General features: G+C 56.4%; 1 protein-coding gene across 4 annotated transcripts in view; it reads left to right on the forward strand.

Moving 5' to 3' along the window:
- ELFN1 (extracellular leucine rich repeat and fibronectin type III domain containing 1) overlaps nucleotides 1-12688 on the forward strand; it is a 68967-nt gene that overhangs the window by 29507 nt on the left and 26772 nt on the right. For all 4 annotated transcript variants that reach the window (XM_082713869.1, XM_082713870.1, XM_082713872.1 and 1 more), the window contains exon 2: nucleotides 10161-10298. The gene's annotated coding sequence lies outside the window, so the exon portion shown is untranslated. The remainder of the gene's footprint in view (nucleotides 1-10160; nucleotides 10299-12688) is intronic.

Below are 12688 nucleotides of genomic sequence, written 5' to 3' on the forward strand. Positions count from 1 at the left end.
AGACAGGTGCCCAGGCTGGCTGGATGTGGGCTGGGGTCGAGGCTTCAGTGCTGGCCTGGACGGGAGGGGACAGGAGGGAGTGAGGGGTCATGGCAGACTCCCAGACCTGCTTCCTAGGGGCTTTTCCAGGGTGCCTGCTGTGGGCTCTGCTGCGGGTTTCATGTCCTGTGTGCCTACAGTGCAGTATCTCACCAAAGTTTTACCCAATTGCACTCCAAGGGGACCTCAGCCTCATTTCAGCAAACAAGAAAATTCTCAGCCTCATTTTCGTGTCTCTAATAAGCACGTATCGAATTTACGGCCTTTACATACCACCGGTGAGGCGAGTGCCTTCTGAGAATTCCCGCCTCAGGTTGCTGCGGTCTCTTTTCCCTGCTCGCGCCCCGAGCTCCCTCTGACTTTGCTCGGCGGTTCGGCGCGTGGGTCGCATCGGAGGAAGGGTCCGGCGGCTGTCCGGGTCCACAGTGCGCCGGTCAGCACAAACACGGGTGATATGGGCCAGGCATGTAAATATACATGATAAATAGTCTGTTACTTATTTTTTTATTTCAGAAGGGGTCCCCGTATTTCTTCCCTGAAGGAGGTTTGGAGATGCTGCTGCAGGGTGGAGGCAGGAGTCCCGGTCTGCCACTGGGCGCTGAGCACGTCTACGCTTTGGAGAATGTCCTTCTGGTCTTTTCTTTCTTTCGACACGAGAGTTTGTTACAGTGTCAGTATCCATCTCTCCTTTAAAAAACAAAACAAGGGGCGCCTGGGTGGCTCAGTGGGTTAAAGCCTCTGCCTTCGGCGCAGCTCATGATCTTGGGGTCTTGGGATTGAGCCCCGCATCGGGCTCTCTGCTCCTCAGGGAGCCTGCTTCCCCCTCTCTCTCTCTGCCTGCCTCTCTGCCTCCTTGTGATCTCTGTCAAATAAATAAATAAAATCTTTAAAAACAAAACAAAACCCTTGTAAGAAATCGAAGTGCACAGATAAGTTCCCGAACCGCAGGTTACCGCTGAGCACATCTTTGCAAGGTCTGACCAGCATCCCGGTCCGGAGGCAGAACGGCCCGGCCCCCGTGGAAGCTTCTCGTTCTCGTGCCTTCCCGGGGCCAGGCCCCTCCCCGGGCAGCCATGGTGTCGGCTCACCAGCCACCTTCTCTCCATCTCTGTGCGGAGTTGGACGCTATGCGCTCTGTCTGGCTTTGCTGGTGACATTCACTCGGCCTTGTGGGTTTCCCGTCTTCACTGTGGCGTGGTCCTCCCAGGCACCGAGATACCCACTCTGGGAAGGAGCAGCCTGTCTCCCACGGCTGGACACTGAGGCTGTCTGAGACTGGGCTGCCCTGGATAGCCTTGCTAAGAACCTCCTTCCTTGACCATGTGTGCATGTGGGTATATATTTGTGTGTCCGCCTGGGAGCGGACTTGGTATGTCCGGTTGTTTACTGACCCTGAACGATTTCCCAGTTGCAGAATATCCATCAGCATTACCGAAATGGCCGGGCTGCGTTCAGTAAGGCTGTGCTGCAATTGATTTAGTCATTCTTCTGCTCACTTAGGCTGCTTCTCACCTTTCTCCTTTTCTGTAATAAGTGGCCGTGGAAGTCTTCGGCCATACATTTTTTTTTCCCTCTATGGAGTTATTTCCTTATGAGAGTTCCTTAGGAGGAAGACTGTTGGCTTGAGGATATGAGCTTTTCTCCTACACCCCGTGGCTTTTACAGTACGTACAGGAGAAAACAGAAAAACCTCCAGGAAGATAAGGAATGATTATTGAGAGGACATCAGTGTCAAGGGGAAAGCAGAGAGAGCCCGCCTAGCACTCCTCCCCGATCGCAGCCCTATTTGCATCCCGAGCAAGGCAGCCGGCATCCCCAAACAGTTTATCCTGGCTCGGCCCGTTTTTGACATTTACATAAATGTGTCCGCAGCGTACACAGTCTTACCTGACCACCACCTTTTGGTCGACATCATCTGGGGACGAATCCTAACCCATCCCGAGGTGCTGTCTGTCCCTCCTCATTGCTCTGGAGTGTTCTGTTCCAGGACTAGCCCAGGATCGTTGTCCCCACTCTGGGGCCAGGATGAGCCTCTCTGTGTCTCTTCTGCGCGTGGGCCACCGAGGCAGGTTTACACCAGGGAAGGGGATCACCACCGTCCGGCTGCACAGCTTCGCACCACCCTGTTTCCCAGCACAGGGCACGGGGCTCTCACCTTCCCTGACGCACCGTGTCGCCAGGCTGTGGAAGCTTCTCTGTCTTCCCGGCTCATGAAGTTGAGCATCTTTTGGGGTTTGGGTTTTGTGGCTGTTTGGAGGTCCTCGCTTATGAAGTGCCATTTCAAGACCTCTCCTCATCTTGTTACTGGGGTTTCTGTATTTTATTCATTCACGTGTAGGAGTTCACAGATTCCGAGTGAGAAAGCAAACATTCTCTCCGCATGGAAGGAAGACATCCACCTTGTAACGTTTGTGGCCTGCGGTTTTATTCTTTTTATAGTGTATTTTTAAGAGCAGAAATTCTTCATTTGTGCACAGTAAAGTTTATCCATATATTCTTGTGTGCGTGGGTGGGAAGAAGTCCTTCCTGGCCTCCAAGTCATCAGTGTATGTTTCTGTGTCTCTAAAATACATAGTTCTTTTCCCGTTTGGGTCTGCAATCGACCTGGGATTGATTCTGCGTGTGGTGTGAGGTAGGGGTTCAAGTTCATTTCCCTCCCCCCACCCACACACAACCTAATGATTGGACTGTCCTTTCCTCGCCGGGCCTCCTTTGTCACATCAAGGGTTAATTCCTAGGTCAGTTTCTGAGTTTTCTGTTTTGATCCCTGGGTTCATTTGCCCAATCTCCTATGAAGACCACACTCTATCACTGCAGCTGCATAATAAATCATAATTATCTGATAGAGTGAAACCCCTGCTCAACATAGTTATTTACGGCTAGAACTCGGAGAATCAGCTTGTCAAGTTCCATGCAAAGAAAAAAAAAATCTGCTGGGATTTTGATTGCAGTTGCTGTGAGTCTATGGATCAATTTGCAGTGTTGACTTTTTAATAAATGTTTATTTTCTACTTACTGCAGATGTATACACATCCAGTCCCTGTTTGTGTATGGGTTTTATACCCAGCGCTCTAAGTAAGCCCTCTTATCCATGACTGTATTTAGACATTCTTTGGGATTTTTTTTTTTTTAATGTACACAATTGTAGCACCTGGGAAGAGCTACAGTTTTCTTTCTTCCTTTTGAAGGTGTATCATTTGTGTTTCTTTTTCTTGTCTTACTGTAGTGGCTGAGACCACTAGCAGAGTGTTGGAGAGAAGTGGTGGTAGTGGGCATCCTTGCGTCATTCTTGATCTCAAAGGGAAAGGCCTAGTTCACCATTTGGCGAGTTGTCTGCTGTAGGCTGTGCTCCTTTTATAAGCATTCAATTGGTATCACTGAATGACTCCCAAAGAATTGTGCCGTTTTCAACATAAGCTTACCAGCACTGGGTATTATCTTTAGAGTTTTTTTGTTTTGTTTTGTTTTTGGGTTTTTTTTTCCTGGAGGGTTGGTTGGTTTTTGTTTTTCCATCATTGTTTCTCTGATGAGCCTAAATGGTGTCTTACTGTATCTCTTTTAAATTTGCATTTTCCTGATTATGCAAGAGGTGGAACATTGTCCTACATATTCATCAGCCACCTGTGTTTTGTCCTGGGCTTCGCTTCCTCCCTCCATTTGTTGATACATTGTTGGTGTTTCCCTAACAAATCTGAGTGTGTTCTTTACAGAATGAAGATAGGTGTCATTTCCCTGTCACATTTGCTACAAATGTGTTCCCGGTGTATGTTGTATCTCTTTTAATTTTTGTTATTTTTCTTATGCTCCCTTTCCTTACTTTTATATGGTCAAATCTGCCTCTTTTCTTTTACAATTTATTCTATTCCTCCTGAGCGTGGAAGGCTTGTCTCCCTCCTGAGGACTGAGAAGTATTGAATTCTGTTTTCCTCTAGCTTTTTTTTATGGCTTAATATTTCATATTTAACTGTTTACTCCGTCTGGAGTTGGTGGGGCTGTGGGGTGTGAAGCTGGGAGTTAATTGCTTCTGCTCTTTACCAGGGGAAGGGGCCTCATTTGCACTTCCAAGTCTCAGGGCTCTGGCTTCCCCACATCTAGGCTGAGCGGGAGGAGATTAAAGGGAGGAGGGAGTCAGCCCCCGCATGCAGTCAGCCCTGGGACTGTGGTGCTGTAATTACCTTCGGGACAGTCCCGTCAGCTGCCTCTGCCTCTTTTTAAGTCAAAAGCAGAGAGCTGTGAGCCCAGTTCAGCAACATCCTAGGGCAAATCTCTTAACGTAATTGGGACTCAGTTTCCTTATCTGTGAAGTGGGCATACTAATGACGCCTGTCCGCTGGGAGTATATGTGTCGGGTGCGTCCTGCAGAAAGCAAGAGGTCAGGCAGCCCTGTCCAAATCCTGGCTCATCTGTGCGACCTTGGGCATGTGATGACACTTCTCTCTGGGCCTCAGTTTCTCCATCTGGAAACCAGAGTGACAGTACTGTAGTTGCTCCTCGTGGGGCCCTGGGCCATGTGTCTGGTTCTTAGTTCTCCAGCAGCTAGGCATTGCGGGGTTGTTACTGCTGCTCACCTTTGGGAGAAGGTGAGGAGCGTCTCTGTGGGTGGGGGTTTCCAGTGTGGTCTCTGGGTAGGGCCCTGGCCCAGCTGTGATGGGGAAAGGAGAGTGGGGGTGGGGAGAAGTGGCATGGCACAGAAGGCCCCTCCTCTTGCAGCTCTAAGGGGGTGGGGCATGCCCCCCCCTTCCCCTCCTTACTCCCCCAGCTATGGGGGGATGGGCACGCAGAGCCCAGTCTCTTCTTCCTGATCTGGGCAGAAGTAGAACACGGTGGCACACACACACAGTGCCCGCCCTCCACAGCCACACATGCCCGGATAGCCATGCACACATATCACAGACACACGCAAGCCTGGACACAGACATGGAAACACATGCACGGATAGACCCACCACCTATGTAGACTCACGGGTCAGAAACACATGTGCTCTAATACACAGAGGTGCAGAGACAGTGCGCCCAGCACACATGTGTGTGCACGTGCACACAGGCCATGCACACACCAGGCATGCATACAGCCATGCACACAACACAGGCACATGCACACACACCAGGTACACATATACACACATGTGTGCACCATCCCAGATGCATGTGTGCACGTGGGCACACACTCACACCAGGCGCACACACACACACAACACATGAACACATGTGTACACAAACACACCAGGCACACATGTACATGCATGCACGCACACCCCAGACACACACGTGCACACACAGTCACACTAGGCACACATGCATACATGCACATGCAGTGCATGCACACACCCAAGACACATGTATGTGCACACATTGCACACACCAGGCATGTGCACACATGTGCACACATGTATGCACACACATTGCACACACCAGGCATGTATGCACACACACGTGCACACATGCATGCATGCACAGAAGTACACACACACATACACACGACGTACGCATATGACTGGCAGAGCTGTGCTCCGGGCCACAGCTGGTTTTCAGCTCTCCTGCTCCCATCATGCCTCTGCCTCGCCCTTGCAGACCAGGGCCCTCCCTGGGCAGCTCCCACTCCTGTCAGCCCTCACCTGCCCCGTGCCCCGCACAGTCAGGAGCCTGGCTTGTCCTCTCTGGCACTTCAGTTTTTGAGGTGATGCGGATGGCCTTCTCTCTTCTCCTTGCCTCCTCTCCCCCCCCCCCCCCGGTCCCCCCTTCTCTTCTTACCTCTCCTCCCTCCTGGCATTCACTTTGTAGGAGACACAGCAGGGGTGGGACCTGGGGCAGGAAAGGCCACCGAACCTTCTGCACCCAGGGGCCGCGAGAGCCCATCCAGCTCCCTCCGTAGGGGTCTGCACACGCTCACGATTATCATGAAGATCTGGGACCGGCATGGGACCTGCTCCCTGTGCCTGACCTGCCACCTGGAGCCTTGCAGGGGTGGGTGGAGGAAGGGCCCGTTAGCCTCCCTCAAGACCCCTTGGGATGGAGCAAGGTCACTGGGGGGCAGAAGTGAGCTCAGGACTGGCTCTTTCACCATAGCAGCCCCATAGGGGTCTGCTTGGAATTCTGAGGAAGACCCAAGAAGACCCTAGACAGCTAGGCTTGCCTGCCCAGCCTTGCCACTTGCTCCATGGCTCCCCTCTAAGTGGGAGGATTCTCCCCCGCCCTCTGCCCCCAGCATTCCACCTCCAGGTGTCAGTGCAAGTCCCCAGCGTACAGTAGGGGCCTCACTAATGCTTCTGAATGGCAGGCAGGGGACTTGAGTGGGTGTATCACGATTGCTGAGGGCCTGTGTGTCCCAGGCTGTTGGCTCTGCTGGCCCTCCAAGGCTCCAGGTCCCCTTAGGCCTGCTGGAGTTCTTGGCCCCAGTGAGGGCAGCCCTACCTGTCCCATCAGGGCGTTGGGGAGGGAACATTGGACTTGGGCCCCAAATGATAGGGATCCAGCTGTGGGTAGATCTGGGAGGAAGCCTTCCAGGCTAGGGGGTACCTATGCAAAGGTCCTGAGGTGGCCACATGCTGGGGGAGGAGGAGGGATGTGTTGGAGAAACAGAAAGACAGAGGAGTGGCGGAAGGACAGAGCCTAGAGGAGTGAATGGTACAACCTGAGGTTGGTAGGTGGGGTGGGGCCCCTAGGAGAGCCCCAGGGCACCCAGAAGCAACCTCATTTCCCAGGTGGGGGCCTGGCTCCTCAGAGGGGAGGCCGAGCCAGGTAGTGGGGCAAGTCCGACCCGACCTGGGATGGGCATCTTTCTGCTCGCTGGGGTTCCTCCCTTGCCCAGCCTTGGTGGGTGGTGGGGGGCGGGCTGGAGACTCAGGGGACCCCGTGGGTGGGGCAGGCACAGCTGTGGGGAGCCCAAGCTGCTGGCATCAGCAGGAGCCCCTCCTCCTTACCTCGCCAAACAATCATTGCACAAAATATGCAAATGGTATAATTACTGTTATTTGTTTTGCTGATATAAGTGTTTGAAATGCAAATGTCAAGTTTGGGCACATTCATTTTCCCCACCCCTCACCCTGACGTTTGCAAGTCTACTGTTCAGCCCTGGAAGCAGAATTTGGGGCCCCCCCCTCCTGCCTCTTCCTCCTTCTCCTCCGAGGCGACTGCTCCCCCGACAGCGACAGCAGCTCCCTCTGCAGCCTGAGGGACACCCAGGCTCCCCACTCAGTGGTGTGCAGGGGTTGGGGGAGGCCTTAGAAGGGAGACCTCCCATTCCATTCCCCTCCCCTCCCCTCCTTGCTGTGTGATCAGGGGCCAGTTATACTTGGCCTCTGGGAACCTCGGTTTACCTGTCTGTGTAATGGGCCCCCCCCCCAGCCTCCCGCTGTGGTGTGTCTGATCGCCATGCTCTCTGGCTCAGGAGTAATTCTATCGATGGGTTTGGGCCTCAGTTTCCCATCTGTAAAATCCTGCACGGATGTGTTCCCAGCTGTCACGTGGAGACATAGGGCTCCTGGACGGGTGCACCCCCAGATAGCATGCAAAAGATGTGTGTGTGTGTTTTCCAGGGTGGGTCCCTGCCTGTGGCTCCTCCAGCCCGGGTGCTCCCTGAGGTTTCAGGGCTTCCAGGCCAGTGGGTTCTGACAAACCTGGGCTTGTGTGACCCAGTGGGAGGTACCCACCATCATCCCCATTCAACAGGAAAATCTGAGGCATGGCCTGCCGGGGTTTGTGGTGGTCTCCCTCTTGAGCGTGGTCGGATGCCAGCTCTGTCTAGTGCCTGGTTCCTTTCTGGCGGCTCCCTGCACCATGAGGCCTGAGGGCCGGCTCCTCCTTTCTGGCCTCAGCAAGCCGCTCCCCCTGGAAACCCTCTCCCCGATCTGCCTGCACCTCGCAGCCCAGGGCCAGGGAGGCCCCCTGTGTCAGATCACCAGCTTCACCCGAACCCCACCCGCCGCAGATCCCACATTATCGACAAGGTGCTGGGACCCCTCCGTTTCCAGCTGCATTGCCGAGTGAGGTCTTAAAAGCTCTCGGACCGACTCGGTTCCAGGAGGAGCTCAGCCCCAGAGAGGAGCGAGGCTTCCTGCCAGGCCCTGCGGGTCGACGGGGCTCAGGGCTTGTGCCAGGGATGGCACCGAGAGATGCCCTGGGTTGGGCCGATGAAGGTGAGAGTGGGTGTGATCCAGGGGCCGGTGGGTCGGGGCGGCCCACGCGCGACCTGCCAGCCCGGCCACACTCTCTGGACTCAGCCCCTCCAGGCCGCGTGCCGGTGGTGGCGGGGCGTGGGTGGTGGGCTACCACCTGGATCCAGCCTAGAGCCGGCATGTGGGAGGCCTGGGGTCCAGTGTGCCCGTGAGGAAAGTGGAGGGTGTGTGTGCGTGCACAGGCGTGCGTACACATGTGTGAACAAGCACGTGGGATCCCAGGGGGTGCTCGTGGACAGTGAGTTCTCTAGCCCAGGCACCTAGTCCTCGGTTCTGAGAACACAGCCCACTTGCAGGCCACAAGGCACCTCCGCGCTCAACTGGTTTCCACTCACACGCGCGGTGCCCCGGCTCATGTTCCACCTTCCCAGCTTTGCCCTGAGGTCTGAGGGTGGCCAGGAGCCCGCATCCCAGCCCTTCCCATGGCCCGCCCAGGCTGCAGCCACGCCTTGTGGTTCCAAAGCAGTTTCCTTGTGTAAAACCTGGGATTCTTTGCAAAGTGGGGCTGGGCATCCCGTGAGCACTCAAGAAGCTTGCATCCCTGTTCCCCGCCGGCTTCACTCATGTAGCGGCCGGGGAGGCCGTTTTCAGGCTCCCAGGCCCAGGAGAGGAGAGCAGGCCCTGGCCAGGTGGGCAGCAGGGAGAGGGCCTTCCCGGCAGGTGACCCATGCGGGCAAAGGCCCGGGGGGCAGGAAGGAAGAGGCGTCCAGGTGCCTGGGCCCTGGGCCTCAGCCTGGGGGCCTCCCCAAGACGGGTTTGCCCTTATTAGCATATTCAAACGCAGTCCATTATTATTTCAATTAGCTGTTAGGTAATTAGCTCTAATTGATGAGCATTCTCCCACCTCCCCACATATTTTTTGGTTATTTACATCTGCTTCTAAACCACAATTTCAGGTAATTACGTGCCACTCACTCAGACGTTTGCGTGTGCACACACACACACACACACACACACACGCACGCACCAGCTCTTCCTCACACCACGGGTTCTTTCTTGCCTTCCAATTCCTGCTCCTGGCCCTGGAGCCTGGGGGTTCTTGGCAGGGGTGGTTTGCACAGCTGGGGCAAGGGGCCCCTCTGGCTCCTGTCTAGGCCCTCCTGCAGGGCCTCAAGGGAGTCCCCTTTTCCCGAAGGTGCCACCTGCCCCCTCACCCCTCATCCCATGCTGCATTGTGCCTCCGGGTTTGGTCTGACACTGCACTTTTGTGCTGTGGCCTGGGGCGTGGACATCATTCCCAGCCTCCGCTTCCCTGTCTGCAGAATGGGGACCCAGTGTGCAGGAGTGTGGCTGAGCGGGGCATGTATCCAGGTCCACAGTGAGCCTGTGCGCGGCTGCCGGGCCTGCTGCAGGGAAGGAAGGGAGCAGGGAGGGATGCAGCCTCATGGGCAGGTGGGGGAACCAGTGGTGGGCGGACTCACTGGGCCAGCGCGAGCCTCGGCTTCCCGGCTGGTGCCCTCCCATGTCGTCGGGGACCTGGTCTGGAGTCCTTGCTCTCTGCTCCCCAGCAAGCACTCGCTTGTGGCGTGGAGGTGGGACCTGCAGGGAGAGGCCTTGCCCTGGGTCTTTGTGTAGCCCACCTCCTTGGGGGGTGAGGGAATCAGAGCTGGTCCCCCACACACACCTGGGCTGCAGCAGTTGGGGGACCCACCAAGTGGGAAACAGCAGCTGTGACCAAGGCCCCTCCACCCACCCCCCACCCCCCGCCCCACCTCCCCCTCCCAACCCGTCTGACCTGCCAAAATCTTGCCTCAGGCCGTGTTCCTCTCCCTGCCCTCTGCCCTTGGGCCGTGGGCCTCTGTGGTGTTGGTGTGCACTTGGAGGCCGATTCTCCGTGCATGGGGCCAACAGGATGGATGTCCCTGTGGCTCCTGCAGATGGGATCTTGCTCAAGCTGCGGTGGCTCCCAGCGCCCTTCTCACTGGCGTCCCATTCTGTCTCCCTGCAGTGGCAGCTGCCTGGGTGTCCATGTGTTGTTCCTCTGGGTCCTGGAAGGTGGAGAAGACGTGCATGACCCCCGCAGGGAGGAGCCCGCCAGCCTATACTGCCCCGGTGTGCCGTGTCGCCGCCGGGCCCTAACCGGAAGGTAAGGGGCGCTCTGGCCCATCCGATGCGCTCAGCGTGTTGGGGGTTGGGGGGAGGCCGGTCTTGAAGACCTGTGTGCTGGGGTCACCGTGCAGGCGTTGGGGGAGCCAGGCTCAGGGTCAGGCTCAGCTGGTCCACGGAAACAGAGGTCCCCACATGGAGCTGCTGCCCAGCCCACGGGGCATTCAGGCCGAGGAACGGGCCACTTCAATGTGTGCACAGTGGGGTTGGGGCTCCACCGTCCCCCCTGGTGAGTTGGGGTGCCATGTGGGTTTCATCCTCTACCACCTCACGGTGCTGGGCGCTGTGCTGTGTGCTTCCGTTACATGTCGAAGGCCAAGTGTACGACGCGCCGTGTATTAATAGGGACTCAACCCGTGTATTTGAAAAACAGGGTCTCCTATGGAAAAAGTGACCCGGAATGCCGACTTGAGCGCCTCAGGAAGGGGAATCGGGCAGCCTTCAGGTGACACAGTGGGTGTCCTTGCGGCCTGGGGCGCTGGGCGTGCCCAGAGTTAGCTTCCTCAGCACTGTCCCAGGTCACAGAACCCCTCTTGCCCCCTGTGCATTGGACTCCGCCGTTGGGGGCCTTTCCTGCAGGGCTGGGACTGACTTCTGTTTGCAAACCCAGTTCTGGTGCAGGTGCTCCTACCCGGGAGGTGGCCCGTCTGTTGGAGCTGGGTTGTCCTGGCTCGCGTGACCAGAAGGGGGTGAGTGACTCAATACCTTGAAATGTGTGTTTTAGGGTTTGGAGTTTTGCGACATGTTGCTTGCCTGCTGCATCCGGCCACTGCGATCGTGATACTCAGGCTCTTCCAATTCTGATGCACCGAGAGAAGAGAGGGAGCATTTGGGAATACAGGGCTCTGTCCTTGGTAGCAGGGAGGAACAGAGACTCCTAGAACTTCCAAGGGCATGCCTTCTTCTGCTGGTGTCTTTAGCAGGCTCCCCAGCCTTCTCCATGGCTTTAGCAGGAGACTTCCAGGAGGGGAGTGCCGAGGGGGGAGGAGAGCCCCCCATGAGAAGAAAAGCGGGGCGTTTTGGGCAGAGGGACCGGCTGGGGAAGCAGAGCTGAGGCGGGACAAGCTTAGTGTGTGTGAGGTTCACGGGGAGACCAGGCTCGCTGGAACCTGTGGGCGTGGGAGCCATGGGGTTGCAGGGCGGACAGGGGCTAGGTCACAGGGCGGGTGAAGCTGCCTGGTCATGTTCCTCCAGATGTCCACGGAGTGCCTGCCATCTGCCAGACACTGTGGAGCTAGAGACACACATCCCTCTAGGAGCGCCGAGTCTAGAACGAGGGAAGGGGTGTGAGGTCATACGGTTCATTCCATGTGACGGCTGCGTCCCTTCAGCGGACATCAGGAAAGCCCGGGGTGAGGGGCTGGGGTCTGACCCCATCCCTGCCTCTCATTTCATGGGACAGTGAACAGCACCTACCCGTCCACAGGCCTCAGTTTCTCTGTCTGAAACATGATGGTGTCCCCTGAGGCTAAGAGTTGCTGAGAGGGCAGTGTGTGTGGTCTGGGGTCAGGGTCAGCTCTGACCGTGCCAGGACACAGAGACCCATGCAGCAGTGGGGCAGGCGGGCCATCACAGGCTGAACAGCACCCCTCAGAGGTGCTGGGGCAGTTGGGTCTAGGCTGGGCGGACTTGACGGTGCTGACCCCCGGGCATGGGCCAGCCAGAGCAGGATTTTGGCCAAGACTCCTGGCGATAGCCCTGTGCTTTCCCACCTCTGTGCATTTGCATAGAGCACCCTGTCTCCCCACTCTGCCTGTCCTTGGGGTGGTATGGGTGTCCCATAGACCCTATTCTGATGACTTTTGCATGTAGAGTTTTGAAAGTCACCTACTACTTCTGACCTCCTGTTTCTTATCTGTAAAGTGGAGTAATAACCTCTCCCAGAAGGTGAGCATTCAGCAGGACGTGCAAGTTGCTTGGTATACAGTAGGCAGTTAAGAAATTCTGGTGGTTATGCCCCCCTTTCTGAGCACAAGACAGCAGAGTCTCAGGACGTCACGTCCGAGCAATGTTTATTCTCTGCCTTTTTCGAAGCCCACGCTCAGGCTTCCCTGAGTTGGTCCCAGGTCCCTGGAGCCCAGGGGGAGCCCGGCGGGGCTCAATCCCCCCATCAGCCCCAGACCCTTGCGTCTCTGTCCTCTCCCTCACCTCAGGGCCTCGTGTTCTGCCCCTCCTGAGCCTGGCAGGTGGCAGTTGCTGAGCGAGTGCGCGCCGAATGAATGGAAGGATGTTTCCCAGCCTGGCCCACCTAGGAGGCAGGTGAGAGACCAGATGGCCTGAGGCTCCTGCAGGGTCCGGCAGAGGCATACGGACACCACACGGCGGTTCAGGAAGGTGGGTGCGGGGCGCACTGTTCCCGAGATCCTGCAC

This window comes from Mustela nivalis, assembly GCF_964662115.1.
Source record: "Mustela nivalis genome assembly, chromosome: 19".
NCBI classification, from domain to species: Eukaryota; Metazoa; Chordata; class Mammalia; order Carnivora; family Mustelidae; genus Mustela; species Mustela nivalis.